The sequence below is a fragment of the Chroicocephalus ridibundus genome, chromosome 1, assembly GCF_963924245.1.
Source record: "Chroicocephalus ridibundus chromosome 1, bChrRid1.1, whole genome shotgun sequence".
Classification (NCBI taxonomy): Eukaryota; Metazoa; Chordata; class Aves; order Charadriiformes; family Laridae; genus Chroicocephalus; species Chroicocephalus ridibundus.
In genome coordinates, this window is record NC_086284.1 from 79,038,881 (window position 1) to 79,064,000 (window position 25,120).

Here is a 25,120-nt window from a genome sequence, read left to right on the forward strand (position 1 = left end):
AATATTTGCAAGAGCTATATTGCAATTTGCATTCTGGGCTTCAAAGGTAGTGCATATATCCTTTACATGCCGATCAACACATTGTCCCAGATGGAAATATTTGACACAGTGCAAAATTTATTAATGATTTGAGGTAGATCAAGAGGTTGAATTTTTGCAGCACTTAATCATTAACCAATTTAAAGATGTACAAAGTGATTTAACAAAATAATTGAACAGTGACTTAATTACAGATTGAAAGATGACAAGATTCACACTAAGATATCCCGAATCAATATATACACATATGAGCAGAAGCATATATCTCAAACTAATAAATATGCATACAAGAAGAAGCATATAAGCATGCGTGCACGCACGCACATACACACATGCGTGCATGGGGGTCTCTAACTGCTGGGATCAAAGATCCCTTAGTAGCGGGCAACTCTAACGAGCCAGTGGGTACCCATTTGACTCCTACACGTTCGTGGACAAATGGAAGAACACCCACATCCGCGTATATCAATAGCATATAGGTGAATATGTGGATGAAAGAGATACTAGTCTATAGTTAAAAATTTCCCTTTTCTTGCATTTAGAGTAAATACTCACAATGGATCAGCATGACTCAACAGGCGAAGACTCAAGAGGGGCTGACTCACCCTCGTCTTCTAATCCTCAAGGTGTCAGCCTGAGCGGCATCCCAAATCAGGGGAGGTACTGGCCACAACCCGCTGTGATCCAGAAGAGCTCAAAGGGTCTTACTTGAATCGCTACAAATAGAATCCAAGATAATTGTTTTTTGTCAGGTAGATTTCCAGTCCAGCCCAGCTCAGACAATGGGATATTCTAGCACTTCCCACCTGTTACATAAGCCCAGCACTTGCTAGATCTTAGGGTCCTGGTATCACACCCCCTCCATTCCCCCCCCCCCCACCTTTCCTCTTTGTCCACAATCCATATATTGTGAGGAGTGACTGATTATAGTTATTATTTTCAAATGGCAGGAGTCATGGGAGCCAGGCACACTAAGGCATTTCGATAGTGGTCTGGTCCGTTGCTCACCACCTTTTCTTTCTTTCATGTTAGACCATTTTGTTACATTCTGGTCCATGGGTATGGAGAATAAGGATGAGGCCATTACCACATTTGAGGGAAAAGCTGCAGTGAAAAGAGCTAGAATTTGTTCATATACTTATTTCTGGCTTATCTTTACAGAATTTTGAGAAAGGAAGGCATGAAGCAGAGGTCCTGTAGCAAGAACTGACAGTGTAAAACATGGTATCTTAACAGGGGAGATTAGACTTGTACATATGCTCCAGAAAGAAAAAAACAGCTTCAGCAACAAGCATATGTAGTTACACAAACAAATTTTGATGGATGATTTTAGTCCTAGAGGTGAAATGGTAAAAAAGGAAAAATGCTGAATTATAGTTGCTTATAGTATTAATGCCATTGGGGCTGAAAGCGCCCTGCTAGCTTCAACTTTATTCATAGGGGGGAACAGTGTGACCACATGTAAATTTTTAGAAACACATAGTTTTTAGGAAAAAAAAAAGTGTGGTTAACTTTGTAAATATAATTTAAAAGACAAATTAACTCAGATGAATATTGAACTGAAGACAATGTGCATGGATACTGTAAAAGTAAGGTTAAATTAGCTGTTGTTACTCTTAAAATTTAAGGTAATAGGAATACATTATTAATATTCAAGCTCTTCAGAAATGTATTCAGTGTTTTTGCTTTTAAAATTTTCAAAATCTCCCTTACATGTGGAGAAAATGTAATAATCTCATGACAGTAAATCCAGTTGGGGAAAAAAGATTTACTACTACCTCATTTAATTGTTTCTCCATGACTGAGATATTTGTTAGATATACATGTAAGTGTCCTTTCTGCACTGCATAAAGTTTGGGTTGTTTGATTTAAATGAGTCACTATTGCGTTCTGCATGCCCCCATGCTCTTAAGAACAAAACTTCTTTACTCTTTTTCTGGTGATTGAATTCAGCTTTCTACTTGTAAACATTCAACCAGTACAGTGAAGACTCAGTCTGTGATGCCTAACAAGTTCACAGTCTTAGAAGAGACCTTTTGGTATATTAAAAGCCCTTTCATGTCTTTTAATTTTTAACCCTGGAGAATGTTTAACTCACTCACTTTGTTTTGCAAGATCTGATCATGTACTTATCAAAGTGAAAAGCTAAGAAAATCAATTCCTAAAATAATAAAACTGATAAACTGAGAGTATTCTACCAAAGATCATAGGAAAAATATACTGTGATTTTTTAAATACTTGTCAGAAAGTCCACCAAGAGTGCCAGTGACTAGAAAATTAATCATAATGGAGAAGATCTTAAACTAAGGTGAAGAGACTAGTCCAGCACATTTCTTGCTATCTAGCTAAGTGTCTGTGGTTACACTTTTTCTTTGACATGTAATTTATGATGTTGCTATATAGGCCTATCTGAATAAGCTTGTGAACTCTTTTTAGCCTACTATACTATTTTCTTGTGAAATCCACTTCTATTCTTTGAACATTTCTTATTTCTGCTTCAGTAAATTCTTGAAAGCCATGTGCTATGACTTTCATATAGAAAAGTCTGAATAAACATAGAATAGAAACAGGCTGGCCATCCTAAGTAGCTTCTCAGCATCATAAATGATGAGTGATGTAAGAGTAATCTGATGATTCTGTCTTCACAGGGCATAGCTTCCTTCAACTTCTAAATGTAGTTGATGCAATGGACTCACTTAACCAGCAAGCAATTCAGATCTGCTTGAAATGAAAAATGATCAATTTTAAACTGGTTTTGGTTCAAAGAAACGACTCCACAAATTTATCTGGAGGAGACAACGATGTGCATGATTGCTTAATTTGCAGACAACACCAGTCATCTGCGAACACTCCATATGCTGATTGTCATGGCTGCCATCCAGACGATGGAGGAGTGGGTCTGCATGACCTCATGAAATTCAGCACAGAAAAATCCTGAGTCTTGTCTCAGGGAGGGAAGACCTATTATAACAGCATGGAATGAGGATGGATGGGCCAAAGAGTAGCTCTGCAGAAAAAGCCCTGGAGTGGTGGTGGGCAGTGAGTTGAACGCATGCCCATGGTGTGCCCTGGCAGCAAAGGTGCCCAACAGGTCCTGGGCCATATGGACAGGGACCCAGCTCATAGGTCAAGGAAAGGATTATCTCCCTCCAGATAGTACTTATCAGACTACATGTAGATACTGCATCCAGTTTCGGGCCCCTAACAGAGGAAAGACAAACTGGAGCTACCTCAGCAGAGAGCCCCCAGAGCAGCTGGGGCTGGAGCACTTGTCCTTCCAGCCTGGTTATCTTCTAGTCCTATGAAGAGAAGTAAGAGTAAAAAATAGAAGTTCAAGGAAAGTTTGAAGTAAAATTAAATGAAGAGAGCAACATAAAATAATTTTTCTGGTCTTGTAGCCTTCCCTAAACATCTGGTGTAAGACAGTATCTGACATAGTTCTTATGTTAGGTTATTACTGTTTAAAGCAGTGGTAAACATACGTAAGCTGAGAAACTTTGTAAAGCCTTATCATAACGCAAATAAAAAATTAAAGTAAATATAAAATTATATTTAGGAAATGAATGTTTCATTAAAAATAATAACGTTCCCTCTGTTTATTTGTTTATGCTTTCTTTTCTGGTTATTTGACAGTCAGAAGATAATCTATTGTGTGTTTAAATCTATTTCTGTAGGATTTCACCTCATTGTTCCACCTTTTCTGTGAATTAAGTTAAATACTAATTGAGTTTGCAGCCACTGTCAGGTTTTCATCTGTAGGACAACTTAACTGCATAACAATCCACTTTTCCTATCCTTTTTTGTTTATCATCTGGGAAAACAAATAAGCAAACACAAATACAAGGCAAGATCTGCCTACCAAACTTTAATTTGATGACATGTCTCTTAACTCTTCCTTTGTTCTTTCTCCTACTGACTAATCTGAAATGGTCCTTCATTGTTCCAGTTCTGAAGCCTTATTTGGCAGATTTTAAACTTCAGTGTAAGATTCATATTTGTCACTTTTGGATAAGGAAGTAATAGATATTATATATATAGTACTTGAGAACTTCAATCTAGTTTCCATTGTTTCTTAAAGGTGACCTTTTCGGAATTGCAAATGTTTGTTACAGGCCTATTTTTATCATCTACTTTAATCAGAAAAGTACCATCTTGAGATTTCTCCAGCCAAGATTATTTGTCATAGCCAAATCTTCCCTAATGTCTTCAAAACCTACCAGAAAAAACACTAAAATACAATTTCCTTTGCTTATTTCTAAGTATTATGAAAAGAAAAAAAAAAAGAAAGAAAAAGAAGCAACTATCTTATCTCAAAATATCTGGACAATGGAAATAGGAATGATGATTCCTGTTTTTTTTTTTGTTTTTTTTTTTTTTGAGGATTAGTTCTGAATAATTTAAAGGAATTAATTGATGTGACTAAAATACCCCGTGTATTACTTTGAGAAAAAATTGATGGAGAACTTAATAAATTCAATGGCTTAGTTTTTGAGGATATTCAACTTCAGATTCAGTGTTGATTCGGTCATCCTAAAGTAGACTCTAATATTTAGACAGCTGAATTGCCCTCTACATCCCAGTGACTACTGTGACAAAGATGAAATGCAGCTACTTTATCAAAATCACCTGATGCTGTTTGAGATGCTTTGGAGTACCCTGAATGGTTTTTATCTTCTATTTCAGAAGTCTTTAGGACTTGGGAATTATTTGTCAGCCTCTTTTAGATGTTTCAGATATGTTAGGGCATCTCAAGATACATTAGGGCATCTCAAATAACACTAAATGCATGTATTTAGGAAAATACTTCCCACCTCTGATCTCTACTGAAGATAATGGGAGAACCTGACCCACACATTGATACTTTATTCAAAGATAGAAAGATAAACAGAACATAGGCTGAAATAACTATGGTTTTGCCAAAAGTAAAAGACAAACGTGTCTTCAGTAAGACAGATTTTCTCTTGGAATATAGAAGACCTGATCTATCTGGTCTTCAGGTATAGCAGGTGATGTGTAGCAGCTGGCAATTTTGTAGTTAAACCGGGAAAGACAGAAAACTAATAAAAGATGAAAGCATTTTGTTCTGAAAGGAAAGTTGTTGGGTTTTGAGGAGATTCAAAAAAAGTTTCTGATATTTTGTTTTTAGGGTCAATCTTATTTACTACTTTCTTCACTGACCTTGGAAAAACCTTCATGGGTTTGTCCTCATGGTACCACCTGGGATACATAACTGGAAAACATATTGCTATCAAATTTCTCTCTCATTCTATCATACATGATATGAAGACAAGTCTTTTTATGCATAAGAGCATGAGTGTATGGGTTTACAGTGGGGATTTTGCGGGAGCTCTTCAGATGGAAACAAATGCCAAATGAGTACAAATTATCTCAGAGTGACTGAGCCATAATTGTGCACTGATCACAGCCTATGACGTCTCTGGAAAAGCAATTAATTAGAAAATGAATACTATTGGTGTTGTTGTAAAAGGTAGTAGAAAATCTTTATTTTATAGCTTTCCACTTACCTTCATTTGAGAAAGATACATGCAAATTTGAAGTGGCACTGAAGGATACTTAAAACAATATAGAAAACAAAAAGGACAGAGCAGCACCTTGTAGAAATGACACTTATTATCCCAGAAGCTGGACATTTGTTTAGCATGCTTGGCTGGGTTAATTGGTAGCTGGTCTGGCTGTAAAGATATAGCTAATTCTGCTCTGTAAAGAAAAGATATGTCTTGAAAGATCTCAGTTTGTTTAGCCCAGCAAGTATGAACTGAAAAGGGTTATGATTGCCATATCTAACTATATATTTAAAAACAATAAAAGAAAACAGTCATTTAAGCAAACAGGTATTATTGATATAGGAATAAATACGCTTGTCAGGAATACATCTAGTTTGGACATTGGAAGGACACCTGACCAATAGGATCATAATGTTCTAAACACCCTCCCTATGGTTTCAGGCAGGTGATGGGGAGGGAGAAAGGCAAAACCACCTATGGAGTTTTAGGACAAAACTCATGAGTTTTGAAAACAGGAATATTGAAATCAATCAACTGGTGGCTGCTGATGGTAATCTAGAATGTGTCTTTTCTGGATTTTTTTGTTTGTTTGTTTTTTTTTTTTTGTTTTTGTTTTTTAATTCTTCAGTGGCTTAGTAATTACATCTGATCGATTTAGATAAAGGGTATGTGTGTGGTTTTTTCTTCCCTAAATTCATGGTTAATGAAATATCCTAAATTTAAATTATTGTTTACATAAATGCAATTTGTCTTTGCATACTGCAAAGAAAAAAAAGCTACAGAATCTCTGGAGTCAGGTAAATACATAACTTTATTAAACAAATGCAATTTTCCAAAGCAATCTTGTTACAAAAAAATTATATTTTTCTCCTGTAAGGCAATTTCACATAATACTATACCACAGTAATGAATCCTTTTTCCACGGATTGTTACAATGATATACAGCTTTTCAAAGAGAAAATAGAGGTGCATATTAAAAAATGTTTAACAATTAAAACAATGGACTGAATCCTTTATGAGACAGTGGAAAGGTTGGGGAATTGTATGTGTTTTTAATTGAAATACTCTTTCTTTTACTCTGGAACTGCAGATCCTAAACTACCCAATTAAGCTCAATTGTCAGGATGCTGTCTGGAGGTAAAAACACTTGTGCAAATAAAGGAATGTCTTTAAAATTCAACTTCACAATGATCATGTGTTGTCAGTATAGTTTACCTTAGATTATCGTCTTTCACTCTATGTGAAGACCTAACTATTTCCAGAGAAAACTATTGATTTTTTGGGAAATAACCCCTGTCCTGAAGAAATAACTAAATACGTTGTGTGAATGATGAAATCTTTAAAGCTAAGACACCAAGATGCTTGAAGGCTCAGCAGCAAGTTTAGCTTTCCAAGTCAGCATTCTTTCCAGTTTCCACCTCTTTATTCAGAAAGTCCAAAATTGGCAAAGTGCAGGTTTCTGCTAGAAATCAGGCATACCATTGATTAAATGCCCTAATATATGATTTTCCTAGAGCCAAAGATATTTATTATTATTCTTTCAAACAACTGTGTTGAGTTGTTAATTTCTCTCTTTCTTTAATATATATATGAATGAGGAAAATCTCATTCACTCCCTGTTGTACTAACTGGTCTCTGTAGTATGAAATGTTATTAACTTTCTTAAGATATATATACTTTACAGTGTACACTGCATAGTCATGGTTAAGTAAGTATGACTAAAGGACCCCAGCTCACGCAAAGTAGGAGAAGGACAGTCCCTATCCTGAAGATAAGGACCTTTGTTTCTCAGAATCTTAAAGCAGTCCATGAAGATTAAAGGATGCCTCTGGACTACCAAGATAATGCCAGCATCCTAGCCCCTTCAACATCTCTGTTAAACCCTCCCGTTATCTGACATCATAGATAAGTAACCATAGCAAGACCAAATCCAGGGACATCTACAACAAGAAAGAAGCGGATGGATGATGATGCCATAGAATTGTCGTTGCTTTTCAGAACAGTAGTATATGTGTGCTAAGTAGTGACTGATCAAATTATGTTGTACCTGAACACTTAAAATGTAAAAGAACCCTGTGTAAAACCACATTCAGTGTGCCCTAATTTAAATGGGGCACCTCATGTGCATGAATAGAGAATTACTTTTGTAATTCTATATTTTGTGTCCCAGCCTCTCTCCTCCGTCGTCAGGGGCCAGTTATGAACATTTTGTGACACATAGCTCTTTTGACTTTGAAATGGTCTTCTCCAGGCAGTTTATGAAATTTATGCTTACTGGTGAATAAAAGAAAAGATGGAATAATCTAGCTAAGATGGACCAAACCACAAGACTTCTTATGCTTGCATTAGTGATCATACCATTAGGCTCCCTTCCGTTCTTCTTAGGTCCTATTTTGCACATGGTTTTCGATGGTTTCACTGGAGGGGGTGAGGAAGAAGAGAAAAATAGAAGGAATTTGTTGTAAATCCAAACTGAGTGTTGCAACGTGCTTCTGGGATATAGAAGGTAAATTTTGATATAGAAAATCAAATCCCTTTAGGTTGCAAAGGTTTATAAATATATGTTCACCACTTCCCAGCAAAGCATTTTAGTTTGTTTTATTACCAGTTTCAATTGGGTTTGTAATCATGCAAGACATTGGCAAGGCCATCCCCTTAAAACACAGTCACAAAAGAAGAAAGCCTCTCATTTTCAGATACATAACTAAACACTTAATCCTAGGAAGGGTCCAAATAAAAGCTCAATTTGCAAGAGATTGCAAAAACACCGCAACCTTTAGTGTCTCCTGTTGAACGACTTGACTGTCCTGGCCTTCAAACTGACTCATGTGAATTCAGTGTAGATGCCTATTTGGCTCCCCTCTGGGGAAACAGGGAATATGCATTTTTAAATCCATCTTTTGAATTATTGTTTTCAAGTCATGTGCCTGAACATCACAGTAAATGGGTTGCCTTATGGGTGTGGTCCAAAGAGCTGGCCTGAACACAGAGTTTCACTATCTGCAGTCCCAACATAAACTAGCTTATGTTGAACAGAAAAGATGACATTATTTCAAAAGTAATGATGAAAATACCCATTTTAAAGACTACAGATTGCTATTAGGTACCACCATCTGGAAAAAACGAAAGTTCAAAGAAACAGTGGACTGTACAAACTCAGAAGGCATAGGGACAAAATAGTCTGCAGCTGAAACATGTGATGTGTTTTAATGTGAGAATATCAAGAATGAGGCCATGTAGGGAGCAGGAACAAGAAAAGCTATGAATAAAACTGAAAGAGCCATGAGGAGTGAAAAGCACTATTTTCAGTCCTTCTTATGCAAGATGTGTAGCTGAAATTACCACTTATTTATCCTGTCCTTGGAGAAACCAGGTGCAATCAGATGATGCCTGACACACTTGTGAGAACCTGACATTAGTCAGTGGATAGTCTTAAATAAATTTTTAACATTTAGTGCATCATATAATATTTAGAAACCCAAATCATTTTCAAACAACATTCTTTCTGACTTAATCACTTTGAATGACCCAGATTAAAAATTGCTGGATGGCTTTGTATGAATTGTGCTAAGATCTGTAGCACTTTACCTGAAAAAAAACACTTTTGCATGATTACTTTGAAAACAAATTGAATCAAACCAAAAACATACAAAAAATAACAAAAAAAAAAGAGACAAAACCTTGCAGACCCTCATGTAACTATTTCAGAGCATCAAGAACACTTTTCTGAAAGAAATTTACATGCATAGCAACATGCTTGTTTTTCATACCTCGACACTTAATTATTCTGTGTTAAAGGTGCAACAGACGGGAGAGAATAACAGTACTTTCCACAAGAGAAAGACAACATTTTTCATTACAAAGAAAGTGCCCATTTTGCACAGGAAAATAGTTTTTATTTAACATACAGATTTAATGAAAACACCACTAGCAATTTTTAGCATTGTTCAAAAACGGATTTAACAGTTGGTTTATAGGTCATGGAATTACTCATTAAAGTGAGCAAGATGCACCTGCAAATCTAAGTTTTTTGACTTATCACCCTTTTTCTGTTGCTTATTTAATTTTTAGCAACACTGAGCATGATATTTCATCTGCTTACCACTGGCACTCAGAGCATGAATGGAATCCAAACAGCCTCATGTTTCTATTGCTGGCACTAACAACATGTGTTTGCCTAACATCATATTTTCAACAATAAAAGTAGTATTACATTTATTTTATATTCAGAGCTTTCCTGCTTTCCTGGTTCTTCAGTTGAAAGTTGTTTGTGGTTTTTTTGGGTTTTTTTTTTGTTCTGCATCTTTAATTTTATAAACAATCATTTTTGTGTCTGCAGATATTCTTTTTCTTCAGGATTTTTGGTTGATTAATATTAAGATGTTGTGCAATTTACTTTTTTTTTTTATTGCTTGCATTGCATCCCTTAGAACATCTCATCTTATCTCTGTGGTTATGGCATCCTACTGTGTTTGCAGGACTTTGATATTTAAAATACACTGGCTGTTGCCTACTACTCTGTCTGCAAACTTTGCTTACTTTAGAACAAGTAGTAGGACCAGCTTTATAGTCACAATAAAGTTTCTTTATTTTTCTTTTAATTACAATATATGCTTTCCTCTCTGAACAGATTTGTTGAATATAATTAAAATAAAGAGCAATCTAACTCCAAGCAAACTGAAAGCTAATTTATATTTTAGTGTTATTTGCTGTTTCTTTGAAAGGAGTAGGGGAAGGAAAAAAGATGCAGAGCAATTAGCAAGGAAGTGAGAGGAATGACTAAGACATAAAACACAGTGAAGTCGTTAACAACAAATCACCCACCTATCAACTACTTGGTCTATTTCTCCAGTACTTACAACGTAAAAAACAAACAAAACAGAACAAAAAACAAAACACACAAACCCAAACAAATAAAAAGCCCAAGAGACTGGTTTTATCAAATCTGACTTAAAAAATAACAAAACCTACTGGACTGAGAATGAGGTATTAAAATATATTCCATGAAATATTTAAACCAGAGGCCTAATGTCTTTGACAAGATGAGAAGGCATTGGCAATGGGAATGGGAAGAAGGGATCAAGAGACAAAGGATGTGCCGGGAGGAGGGTCTGAAAGGGGTTGTGTCTCTTCCTGTGAGAGTGGTGGAGGCTCCATGTGCTGGCCTCAGCAAATGAGGATTCTACCTGCCAAGCTGTGGACAGGTAGCTCCTCTGAGAGGCGAGATGGAAAAGGGTGTGGGGACCAGATTTCTCTCAAAGCACACAGTAATTTATGGTTCAGGAAATGGATGGGATTTCTCCAACCGTTTTGACTGAACTACCCCAGGTCAAACTGCTCTGCCCAGGTAACCTTTGTTTATACAGCATACACTTTATGGCAATGACAGAGAAGCTCTGCTGCTTTCATGAAGTTTCTTCGCTCAGCATAAGGAGACATGGAGTGCTTGGTGCCCCTTAGCAGCAAATAATTGAAATCCAAAATATATAGATAACGCTAAACCATTTCATTAACTTAATAGGAATTTGTCCCTTGACTGCAAACAATGCAGCTGTCTTTGCAAACCTCTGAGTGAGTTTGAAGAAGGGTACATTGTAACGGAAGTTTTCACTGACTATGGCAAGTGTCTGTAAAAGTGCAGTTTATTTTCTGTTTAAAAGACGATGGGCCACAGATGTACAGATGCTGCTATCTCCCCAGGGACATGGTTAAGGACATACAGACTTGCTATGATGAGTTACTACAATTAAAGAACAAAATTTAGTTTCAGACACATAGCTTCCCAGGCTGTAAGGCCTCCAGCATAGTACAAAATGTTAGACTTCCCTAATTAAATAATACTTAAACTGGGAGCTACCTTATATATTAAAAAAAAAAAAAGCATCCTTCATTTGAAGGAAAAGAAAAATCCAATAAAACTGCCGCAATATTTTGTGTTTAGTCCCAGTGATTAATTACTTTGATAATTAAAAATTGCCTATAAATGTTAAATCTAGTCAAACTTTGTCTGACTGTAAATGCCATTATATCATATGGTGTCTTTAATTACTAAAATAAATATCCTTCATTGTCCAAATTTTGTTTTCTGTACAGGTACTTTTAGATGAGGATCAAGTTACCCCTTCCCCTGGCTCAAGTTTTCTGTATATAGTGATGTTTCTGACTGACATCAATAGGAAAGTAAAAGTTAAAACTCTAGACAAACTGTAAAGCCTGAAGAAAAGATGACTCAGTTTTATGGGGAAAGAGTCTAACTGCAGGACTGGATAAGAAACCTTATAAAGTTGCAGGCCTTGAATGTGATTGAGACCAGAGACTGTTCTGAGTAGGCAAAATAACCTAATTATTTCTCATATACACAGTTTTATAAAGACCTTATTTAGATGAAATCAGAATAGATATTGGAGAGGGAATAGATATTGGATAAAAGCTAGTTAAGGAGGAAGAGCTCATGAAGACTCATTAATGAAATTACAGAATCACAGAATCACAGAATCACAGAATCTTAGTGGATGGAATGGACCTCTGAGATCATTGAGTCCAACCACAAAAAAAAAAAAAAAAAAAAAAAAGCGCAGCACCCACCTAGTAAACTCCACACCCACAACCCCACACACAACACCCCACCACAAACAATAATCTTGGGCTCTAGAGCATGCCCTGTAGAGCCATGTCTACACGTTTCTTAAATACCTCCAGGGATGGTGACTCCACCACCTCCCTGGGCAGGCTGTTCCAGTGCCTGACCACTCTTTCAGTAAAGTAATTCTTCCTAATATCTAATCTAAACTTCCCCTGCCGCAACTTCACACCATTTCCTCTGGTCCTGTCGTTATTCCCTTGGGAGAAGAGACCAACCCCTGCCTCTCTACAGTTTCCTTTCAGGTAGTTGTAGAGGGCAATGAGGTCTCCCCTCAGCCTCCTCTTCTCCAAGCTAAACATGCCCAGCTCCCTCAGCCTCTCCTCACAGGACTTGTTCTCCAGACCCCTCACCAGCTTGGTGGCTCTCCTCTGGACATGCTCCAGCACTTCAATGTCTTTACTGTAGTGAGGGGCCCAAAACTGAACACAGTACTCGAGGTGAGGCCTCACCAGTGCCCAGTACAGAGGCACGATCACTTCCCTACTCCTGCTGGCCACGCTATTCCTGATACAAGCCAGAATGCTATTGGCCTTCTTGGCCACCTGGGCACACTGCTGGCTCATGTTAAGCTGGCCGTCCAGCAGCACCCCCAGGTCCTTTTCTGCTGGGCAGCTTTCCAGCCACTCTTCCCCAAGCCTGTAGCTTTGCCCGGGGTTGTTGTGACCAAAATGCAGGACCCGGCACTTGGCCTTATGAAACCTCATCCCATTGGCCTTGGCCCATTGATCCAACCTGTCTAGATCCCTCTGTAAAGCCTTCCGACCCTCAAGCAGATCAACACTCCCACCTAGTTTGGTGTCATCTGCAAACTTACTGAGGGTGCATTCAATCCCCTTGTCTAGATCATCAATAAAGATATTGAACAAGACTGGCCCCAAAACTGAGCCCTGAGGGACACCACTGATGACTGGCCGCCAACCAGATTTTGCTCCATTAATCACAACTCGCTGGGCACGGCCATCCAGCCAGTTTTTTATCCAAAAAAAAAAAAAAAAAAAAAAAATTAGGGTAAGCAATAGATTATAATACCTTGAATTAATTGGGCAGCTCAGTCCCACCCAGCCACTTGCTCACTCTCCTGCAGTGGGATGGAGGAGAGAATATGAAGACTAAAAATTTGAAAACTCATGGGTTGAGATAAAGACAGTTTAATATCAGAAGCTGCACGTGCAAGCAAAGCAAAATAAACAATTCATTCACTGCTTCCCATTGGCAGGCAGGTATACAGCCATCTCCAGGAAAGCAGGGATCCGTCACGCATAATGGTTACTTGGGAAGATGAACACCATCGCTCCTAATGTCCCCTCCTTCTTTCCCTGGCTCTTATTGCTGAACATGATATCATATGGTGTAAGTTATCCCTTTGGCCAGTTGGAGTCAGCTGTCCTGCCTATGTCCCCTCCCATCTTCTTGTGCACCCCCAGCCTACTTGTTGGTGGGGCAGTGTGAGAAGCAGAAAAGGCAAGCGCTGCTCAGCAATAGCTAAAACAGTGTTCTCAGCACTGTTTTGGTCATAAATCCAAAACACAACCCCATACTACTTACTATGAAGAAAATTAACACTATCCCAACCCAAATCAGTACATGTTTATAGAGAATCACAGAACCACAGGATAGATGAGGCTGGGAGGGTCCTCAGAATCACTAAGAGTTACCTCCTGTTCCAAGACAAGAAGGTCTCTTGTCCGGCTCTTTGCCCAAAGCAGTGCTAGCTCTTGGGATCAGACCAGGCTGCTCAGGACTTGGTTCAGCTGGGGCTTGAAACCCTCCAAAGACAGAGGTCACACAGTCTCTTGGGACAACCTGCTCTACTGTCTCACAGACGAAAGTTTCTCCTTATACCCAACCCGAACCTCTCTTCCTGCAACATATTTTGCTTGTTGACTCTGATCCTCCAAGAAGCCCACCTTTATCTCCTTGATGTCTTCTCATAGGTGCTGGAGATCTGTTAGATGCCCCAAATCTACCCCTTCTCCAGGCCGACCCAGTCCAGCTCACCCATGTCCTCCTCACAGGGCAAGTGCTCCTCCCCCCTCTGCCTTGGGGGCCCCTTACTGAGCTCCAGTTTGTCCATGTGTCTTTGATGTGTAGGGGGTCCCAAAACTGTGGGTAGTATCTAGACTTGCTGAGTAAGGAGTGCTGCACTACTTTTAATGCAGCCTGGGATATTGTTGGCCTCCTTTTCTGCCAAAGCTGGCTCATGTTCAGCCTCCGTATGCTAGGACACCCCCCATGCCCTTTTCAGCAGATCTGTGCCCCAACTCGTCAGTCATGTATATGTATCATGTATAGTTATAATTTGTGAGTATATAAATCGGTTATCATGAGATAAAAGGGTTCTAAATAATAACTTTTTTGGATTGTTTCCCAAGGTGACATTGCATCTTGCTAGCTTTCATCTTGTTTCTGACATCGTTATTTTGAGCTTGGAACTGTCCTTGTGAGAACTAATATGTAGTGCTTTTAATAGAGAACTATAACTCATCATTTGTTCAGTTCTATTCAAAAGAAGTCTGTATAATAGTTTTCATAATAAAATAAAAATTAAAGATAAATCAAATTTCACTAAACATACAGAAACTAGTGAGGTAGTAATGACTGAGTTTTGATCTAAGCCAAAATCCTTACAACACCATCTTTCCTAGACACTTTTTTTCCTCCTGACTTAACAGTTCCCTTAATTGCATTCAAAAATTGAGAATTGTGGTTAGGATGTTTTAATACACCTTGTTCATACTTATTGAGATTTTGTTAGTTATTTGGTTAGTTATTTAGCAGTTGTGTCATTTATCATGACCGAATGTGTTTGCTTTTGGATTACAAGGTTTAGACAGTTTCCTCTTGGACTGTACTTCAGCTATTCATGGTGTTACATTGCTCACTGAGATTTGAGTTTGTTTTCTTATGCTAGGTAATGAAATAAATTTTTACCTTCACATAATTTCTGAGGTAGATTTTCATGTTTGTAGTGGAAGAGTTGTGGTTTTGCTGGGGTTTTCTTTGTACTATTGAACATCAGTTTCCCTATGCTCTCCTATAACTTCCTCTATTGTGTCTTCCCAGACTATAGCATTCAGTTGTTAGCACTTTCTGATTTGTGGAAACCTTGCAGTGGAAGCATTTGTCACTTTGCTGATTGTCATACCAATGCCAAAAACTACGACAACCAAGGCTTTAAACCATTGAGATACAAGGAAACGTATTTGCCTTGTACTTCAAGTACATCAGTAGACCACAAAGCCTTTTGAAAGCACAGGCCTCGCAGAGCAATGCATCTTAATCAGCTGTATCAGTTTGAATCACAAACTGCATCAACAATACTTGCAAGCTCATAGTATCCAGAAACTGGTCCGTACAGTTGAATGAACTATAGGAAAAGGACTATACATTTTAAGCTTGCTCCCAAAACTATTGCACTTTCACCAAATGAATCAGTTAGCAAAATCTGTTTGTTTTACCATGATTTATCTAACATATGTGAAAGTTACAAAATATCATGCCACTCTGCAGAGTGCAGCATGTTGCCTGAGGCTACCTCACTGCAACGTGCCCTCTTCTTACTCCAAAATTTGACAGATGCCAAAAGTTCACCCACAGGGGACTCATCTGACTTACAGTCTGCGATACAGCATAGTGAAACTGAGATAGTGGTCATGCTTAGTCTATGGTCAGGATGCTTCTTCCCTGCAGTTGCTCACCAAATAATTGTACTACAGCAAAGTCAACAGTGAGAAGCAGTGTATTCTACTGCAAACAGTACTATTTTTGAGACACTCAGCACATCTCAAGTTACTTTAACATTCACTAGCAATCTCTGCTATAACATGACATTTGCATGATGCTCATACCACTCATACAGCTAGTTAAGTTGCTATTAGCAATCTAGGCACTCTTGTCAGATGAAACTAGCATTTCCTAGCTGATAGACAAATCCCCATCACATCTGTAGTCTTAGCATCCTTCCTTTTTCTCATTCCTTTAATCTTAAAGACATTTCCTCTTCATAGTATAATTTCTCTGATTACAGTACTCAGAGGATGAGTCCTACTCATCAGCTTCATTCCCCTTTAACAGAATTGTTAAGCCTCTAGTTGTGTTTATGACTGGTATCCGGATTTTAGATGTTCAAACTAAAGTGCAGCGTCTATGAATAAAAATTATCTGATAGCTGTACAAGTGGTACTTGTTAAAACCTTGTCCCAGTTTTCATGTTATTTTTGATACTGATGATTTGATTAACTTGCTTCATTTGACAGTTCATCAGCATTTGCTGATGTTTTACACCAGGGGATTTAAAGGCCCACTCTAAAGATATTTAAAAAAATTTGGCACCCAGCTATCAGCCCTTGGTCATGGAAATAGATGTGGAATTTCAAGTAACGATATGCTTGGGGGTCCTGGAAATTCTGGGTATATTAACTTATTGTTAACAACTCTCCTTACAAAAGGGAAAAGGAAGAACTACTCCTAAGTGTCTTGATTAAGTACTTGATTTCCTTTTTCATATTGAAGAGGCAGTGGCATAATAAAATTTGTGTTTCTCTTCCCCTTAAGAATCAGAAATTGAGAGCCCTTGCTGCAGAAGTACTATCAACATGTGAAAGGAAGTTTACTGCTCTCATAGCTCTTTAAGCCTTAGAGTTGCTCAAATAATCTGAACCAGACACAAGCATTACTGCAGACAATAAGCGAGCTCTAGTGAAGAATTGTGCACAGTGATGCCATCAACAAAATAAGCTTTGCAATTTTCCACAGAAGCTTACCTTCCCTAAGCACCAGTGGCCTCCTAGAGAACAATACCAATCCATCACACCAACATGTCTGCAAGTGCATCTTTGGATTTTCTCCCTCAGGGTCATTTTGAATTTATGTCTGCTGCTCCTGAGAGGCTGTAACAGCTCCAAAACCACACAGTATAAAACTCTGACCTAGAAGAAATGTAGCTGACTTGGTTTAACCAGCATATGTTGTGGGTTGATCTTGTCTGGATCCCAGGTGCCCATCAACCCGCTCTGTCACTTCCTTGCTCAGGAAGATGGGGCGGAGGGATAAAATAAGATGGAAAAAACTTGTGAGTCAAGATAAAGGTGGTTTAATAAAGCAGAAGCAAAGGCCACATGCAGAAGCAAAGGAAAACAAAAGATTTATTCTCTACTTCCCATCAGCAGGCAATGATCAGCCACTTCCTGAGAAGCAGGACTTCATTATGTGTAGCAGTTTCTCCAGAAGACGAATGTCGTGATAATGAATGCCCCTCCCCCTCATCCTGCTTTCTTTTAGCTTTTATTGCTGAGCAGACATCTTATGGTATGGAATATCCCTTTGGTCAGTTTGGGTCAGCTGTCCTGGCTATGTCCAGCCAAAACACTGGTGTGTTATCAACACCTTTTTAAGCTACCAATACAAAACACAGAACTATGAGGGCTGCTGTGGGGAAAATTAACCCCATCTCAGCTGGACCCAATATAATCTCCGCTCCTTATTCCATACCGTTTGTGTCATGCTCAGGTCCCGCATAATTTAATATATACATATATATCTTCTAACCATCCCACAGTATTTCATTCTCATTACTGAAATCCCTTCTTACCAACAGTTACAACTTAAGCTACATACTTAAACCATTTTTACAGCCAACATACAGATTTATCAGTTCTCACTAACTACTATCCCCGGTCCTTTAACAGGTAGATATTACTCTCCTGTTCCATGGGCTTCCTCCAGTCCTCCAGATGTTCATAAGAACAGGCTATGACTGTCAAGATAGGTGCTCAGGAGAGGAGAAGCAGTATGTTTATTTGTTGGGCACCAACACTGGCGTGGTTTGGGTCATTGTTGCACGCATCTGGTTCCTTGCGAAACTTACTCTTCACCGGTTCAGCTTGCTCCTGATAAAATACTTCCTGCAACATGCAACTCACATCACAGATCATTTTTCCCCTGGGGTTAAATATCCCAGAAGCACGCATTGTGTCTCCCCATCTTTCCACATTACCTACCAAGAATGCCCAGGTCCTTGAGCGAAGACCGTGAATTGGTTTGCCTTTTCACAAGGGAGAAGCATCTCCAGCTACTTCCTGTGTGAACTACAGAGAACTTATCTCCTCCCACATTATGCAGGGGTTTTGCATGGGCAGGACCAGGACAGTAAGCAGATCCTCTGGTGTTAACCAGCCAAGTGACTTCTGCTAAGTTTGTATCCCAGTGCTTCCATGCCTCATTGCCCAATGCTCTCAACTTAGTCTTTAACAGTCCATTATACCTCTCAGTCTTTCCAGAGGCTTATGCATGATGGAATTTGATACACCCACTCAATGCCATGTTTCTTTGCCCAGGAGTTTATGAGGTTCTTTCGGAAATAAGTCTCATTGTCTGATTCAATTCTTTCTCGGGTAACATGTCGCCACAAAATTTGCCTTTCAAGGCCTAAGATGGTGTTTTGGGCAATGGAGTGGTTTACAGGGTATGTTTCTATCCAACCAGTAGTTGCTTCCACCATGGTGAATATGTAGCGCTTGCCTTGGCAGTGATCCACCCTTCTGGTGCCCTTTAGGTGGCAGATCAGTTTGCCAGGGTTGCTTGCCTATTCAGGTGTAAAGTCCCAGGTTATAGGAGGTAATAACCACCCTAGGAACCTGCCCAAATCCTTCTACACACCCTACCACCCACAGACCGGACGCCTCAGGGTACATTTCAGTATTGCCCCACCCAAAAGTTGTCTTCTCTTCCACCAGGATGACACCAGATTCCACAAACCCCATAATTTGCTAACAGTGTTAATAATTAGTATTAAGTAGCTCATGTAAGGGTGAACAAGGACCTCAGGAGCCTGTATAATAAAACCACACAAATCAATCCTGGGTAGAAGAGGGAGATGTATTCCCTCATCCTCTCCACAAGACAGCTCCTCCAGCACAGTAAGGCTGTCAATGCCAGGGAAAAGCACATAGCCATTATTGGTATCAACATGTTCCCCAAATCAGCAAAATAAAGAGATAAGCAGTGCAGCCAACAAACTCCATGACTCACACAGGAACTTGACACTTAATAACTACTATAACTATAGCACACAATACAGAACTGTCATTGTCTCGAGACCCATGCTGGGTGCCAAAAAGGACTGTGGTGAGTGGATCCTGCCTGGATACCAAGTGCCCACCAATGCCACCCTACCAGTCCCCTCCTCAGTTGGACAGGGGAAAAAAAAAATAACGCAAGGCTTATAGGTTGAGATAAGGGCAGGGAGATCACTCAGCAGTTACCATCAGAAGCAAAACGGACTTGACTTGGGGGAAATTAATTTAATTTATTGTCAATTAAATCAGAGCAGGATAATGAGAAATAAAAGACTAATCTTAAAACACCTTCCCCCCCAACTCTCTCATCTTCCTGGGCTCAACTTCACTCCTGATTTTCTCTGCCTCCTCCACCTGAGTGATTCAGGGGGACAGGGAATGGGGACTGTGGTCAGTTCATCACACATTGTCTCTGCTGCTCCTTCCTCCTCAGGAGGGGGACTCCTCACACTCTTCCCCTGCTCCAGTGTGGGGTCCCTCCCGTGGGACACAGTCTTCCATGAACCTCTCTGACATAAGCCCTTCCCATGGGCTGCAGTTCTTCTTGAACTGCTCCAGCATCAGTCCCTTCCATGGGATGCAGTCCTTCAGGAACAGACTGCTCCAGCATGGGTCTCCCACAGAATCACAAGTCCTGCCAGCAAACCTGCTCCAGTGTAGGCTCCTCTCTCCATGGATCACAGGTCCTGCCAGGAGCCTGCTCTAGCACAGGCTTTCCACGGGGTCACAACCTTCTTTGGGACATTCACCTGCTCCAGTAGGGAGTCCTACATGGGCTGCAGGTGAATGTCTGCTATGACACCTGGAGCACCTCTTCCCCCTCCTTCTTAACTGACGGTGGTGCCTGCAGAGTTGTTGCTCTCACATATTCTCACTCCTCTCTCTGGCTGCAGTTGCTGTTGCACAGGTTTTTTACCCTCTTCTTAAATATGTTATCACAAAGGCGCTACCACAGTTGCTGATGGGCTTTTTTTGGCCAGTGGTGGGTCCATCTTGAAGACATCTGGCGTTGGCTCTATTGGACACAGGGGAAGCTTCTAGCAGCTTCTCACAGAAGCCACCCCTGTAGCCCTGCCTGCTACCAAAACCTCGCCACACAAACCCAATACAAGTCTGCATGCAGGATTTTTGCAGATAAACACTGAAGAGAGGAGAAGGAGTATGAAAAGAAGAGAGACAAATGTGAAACATATCGGGGCAAGTGGTGGGATGCCAGCAGGAAGCATTCAGTGTCACAATGCTGCTGTGTATGACCAGTGGTGTTTGTAAAGTAGGTGGGCACCCTGGTTAATTATGGGGTGTTTAAGGAAGGACTGAAAGTGTGAAAACGAGATCAGGGTGGTTTGGGCAGGAACAAGTGTGGGAAAAGATAAGGTAAAGGGACCAGTTGGGTGTGAGCAGGGGCTTGTCAGTCCACGTGCCTAGCAGTGTTTGTGCGGGCCAGCACAGCCTCCTTTGTCTCCTCATTAAACACCTTTTCTGATGTTTTTCTTGGGAGAGGGATCCCCATCCCCCTTGCCCATGCACAGGAGGGCTGTGGGACAGGGGCCAACACCGGAGACACCTGGGTCATGCAGGGTGTGGGTTCATGTACAGGGGTTCACTTTTGTGTATGTGTGTGTGTATGTGTGTGTAAGGGGAGGCTGTGCCAGCAGCTCGAGGGGGACTGCAGCCTGAGAAGCTTGTATGTCCCAGTGCCAGTTAACTGAGATACTGGGTCCAGCTATTGGATTGACTGAGCATCTTAAGTCTAGCTACTGGAGAGACCCACATTTTATATATGTATAAACATGCATTTATTTTCCACTGACCGTACACCCTGATCAGCCAGTGAAGGGAAGAGGAAGAGGCCTTTCGTGCTGTTCGTGTCCGTTGTCAGTGTGGTTGCTCTGGGTGGTTTTTGCCGTGCATCCATGTACATAGCATGTGCACGTGTGTGCCTGCTGGCAACGCACACTTAGCAGCGGGACCTGGCGGCGTGGACTTGTGGCAGCCTCACCTCTGTCATGCTACCTGATTTGGAAACCTGTAACAAAAATAGTTTGAGAATGTTTTTCAGTCACCAATTTCACAGTTTAACCAATAGGAAAAGCAGGCAGTTCATGGTGTTTTACAGATGATTACTGAAAATCGAACCAAGTCACTCCTACATGTGTTACAATCATGGTTAAGATGCCTGATCTAAATATAGTGTTAGATCTCATAGTTGAGTAGTTTTCACCCCTACACACAAACAATCATTTTTTTTCCTCTGTTCATTTGTCTGAAGGTGCCAGCAAAATTATGTCTCTGCTCCTTTGGGTATTGAGTACATTCTTTACTTGTTTACCCAGGGGATTTCTCAATATTTATTCCATTTCCATTGTCAAATGAAACAAGCACAAATAAAGTTGCCAAAATTCATAAGGCTTAGCCCTAGAAGTAAAGGAGGACAAGCTAGAGAAACTGAAAAATCTACCAGGGTCCCTAGAAGAAACAAACCTCAAGCGTAATTCAGCAAAAGTGCTTCTGATAGGGAAGAGTTTTTTTGGTATGCCACCTTGTAAAGGTGACCAGAACATCAACCCTGTAAAAGAAAGCATGGTGAAACAACTCTGATTTAAGCAACAGTACGTTATTTTTTTATATTAATAGGTATTATGGAGAATTAATTCCCAATGGCCTCAGTTGAACTTTTGAACTGGTTACAGGAAAAGCAGGTTAAATGGCTAGGGAATGAAAGGCACACAAATGCTCTAATTGTGTCAGCTGCAGGTACAGCCCAGGACAGGAGTAGAATTTTAGACTTGAAGTGGCCAGTGTAGAAAGTAAGCTTTCTTGGTGTGGGAGGAACACTTACTAATCATCAAACATTTTGCCTTTCTGACTGGTTCAAACCAGACTGCGTAGTGTAACACCCACACAGCCATCCAGTTTTTGCTGTGAAGTAAAAGATGGAGAAGAGTTAACTGGTACTCTGAATCACTACTCTCACACAAAGATGTGCCTGCAAACTAATGTCTTATAATGGCTTCAGTTATTGCATTCAAGAAAAGGCATACTGGATTTGACAACCCAACCATTTCACCCACACATCTGGAAGCACTTGAAGCATGCGTTACTCAGCTGTCCCACGCTCAGCTCACTGTAGAATTGCTTTCCATCACCTGCACTTGAATATTTTCATAGTATTTGATTGCTTACTTTGTTTTCAGACTGTGCTTGGAAGTGCAGTTCGCTCACACAATTCTCGTCAACACGGGATGCCCATAAGTACACTTCTGATGAGTCACTTCTATAAATTTATTCCTTTGTTGCAGTATATTTATGACCTTACTAAACTGAAGAGACATTTCATGGTGAAAGGGTTAAAAGCTCATGGTACTGTATTCTACTTAAAATAGATGACAGATAAGGTGGGAAAACAAGGGCTTGGGAAAATTTTAAAAAAATTTAAAATCCACAGAAGAGGCTGTATTGTTAGAAACTCTCATGAAGGAGACACATGAAAATGAAAAATCTAATTTAGAGGCTGGGAAAAAGACAAAATAATTAAATGATTGAAGTTGATAGCCAAGAAAAGTAAAAAACCTGGTAAAGTTGCTTCTTCGATAAAATACAAACAACGCTTCAGTTACTGCTGCTTGAAGGAAGTAAGATTCCTATATAGATAGTATCAACTTAGTTTAGAAAGTAAATGTGGTATTATGCTGATGACACCTTCACTGGAGGGCATCTAGGAAAAGACTTTTCAAAAGCTTTCTGTCTTGAGCTTCTGGCTTGAAAAGCATACGTGCAAAGGTATGCCTGAATGGTTCTCCAAGCAAACCATCAAGTTTAAAGAGAAAGTCTCCTCAGGTTCTCAGACATATGAAGAATGACAGAACGCTTTCAAATTTATTTTGTGGGTCCATTGGTAGAAAACCTAAAGGAAATTAATTTTGACTTGTAATTGTAGATTCCCTCCCTCGGTACTCTGAAGTAAGGTAGAAACACTTCTTTTGCAGAGGACTGCTGAGCAAGCCACAGCTGCAGTCTTGGTGGAAAAGGCTTTTTTCTCTCTAGATAGTCACAGCTAAGATTGAATCTGACAGCTGTTCTGAGAATATTCAAAGATGTTAAGAGTTCAACAGCGAAAAAATACATTTCTTATGAACTAAGCCATCAGGCATAGTAGAACAAATGAAACAGATGATTAAAACAATACTGAGGAAGTTACCAGATGACAAAGGAATAATTGGGATTTGGTAATTCCCTTAGTTCCAACAGTTCTTCAAACCTCCCTAGCTACTAACAGAAACTTCCTTTGAGGTAGTGATAGGCTGAAGTATACACATGCCAGAACATCTGATGTGGAATACTACTGCTCTCCGACACGGGGGGTAAATCATTATGCAAACATTATGTAAATTTCTGAATCAGGTATTTTAGTAAGTAACTACTAAATTACAGAAATCCGAAAACAGAGCAAAAGCTTGTTTTGACAAATTTCAGAGAAATAATACCTGGGAGGGTGGAGATCTGGGAACACAATTAGCCTATGCAAATCCTGAACATAGGCTGTGTCACAAATGCAATGGGCTGTAACCAAGCTACAAGCAAGGTCAACTCTTTTGCAAATTAAAGTTACTGGAGAGAAGAAAGCAATAGATAAATTTTACCATTCAAGTCAGCTGAAATTGTGCAAGCAAGGAAATTTTTCAGAACTGTGCAGACCCATCTCTTGTGTATTCATGCAAAGATGGAACTGGGAAGAAAGGTTAATTTTTTGCCTCTTCCTTCTCAGTGATTTTGAGAGACCTGATTTTTGTTTCCGTAGCAGTTCTTGCAAAAATGGAGACTAAAATTTTGGATTACTGCAATGATCACCATAAGAAGGAAAATAAAAGAATTTTTAATTCATAATACTATTTTGGCAGTGCACTCTTTAATTAAATTTATAACATTAAACACTAAAGTCCCATTATAAATGTTATTTAAAGTAAGAAATCCATGTTGATCCCAAGATACGAGCTGAGAACAAAAGAAGATCAAATCTTCAATCCAGACAAACCAAAGTATTCCAGAAAATTTACTTTGAAATTACTGAAAATATTAGTTATAGAATGCTGGGAATTATTCAGAGTGATGTCACCATCTGAAAAAAATAGAGAACTTATATAACCTTGTAAACATAACAGAAATAAAAGAGTTTGAAGACTGAAACTTCCTTAATTGTCAAGATGTTAAGAAATATTAATAAGTGGCTGGCCTTTTAGGGCTAACTGTCCTCAAGGTTCAGCTGTTGAGTTGGATGGGTGTGAAGATCACGTTGCTGCTGCATCTGGGAACCTCAGTCTGAGCTCAGTGCCAGAATACTTTTCCAGGGGAGAGCTCATCTCTTACTGTGTAATTGCTAACAAAACCCCAAATTAATAGCTATACTTCAAGTGGATGTACTTAATCTATCGCAGTGTTTCTGGGCAGCCCGGGGTTAACCCTTACACTAATTTACAGGTTTTGTTGTTACCTAAGCCACTTTGATCCTGTTCTGTGGTCAGCTCTCACTATCATTTCTTCTGCTGTTTCTTGCCAACAACCTGATCCTTGATTCCTCTTCTATGTAATCTTTCCAGTTTGGATCGTAAGCAGAAAGAAAACTTATCCTGAAGAATACAAATTAGAAGTTCCAAGAACTGAATACATATGCAGGACTGGGAAACATTAACCATGTACTTCTGGAAGAAGACTATCTGTAGTACTGTCTATGATTGAAAGAATTACGGGGCCAACTACAAAAACAGTTTGAAATGTTATGGTAACCTTTTCAAACAGACACTTGAACCTGTAAGTATAATTTTCTGGATGACTAAAGCAGT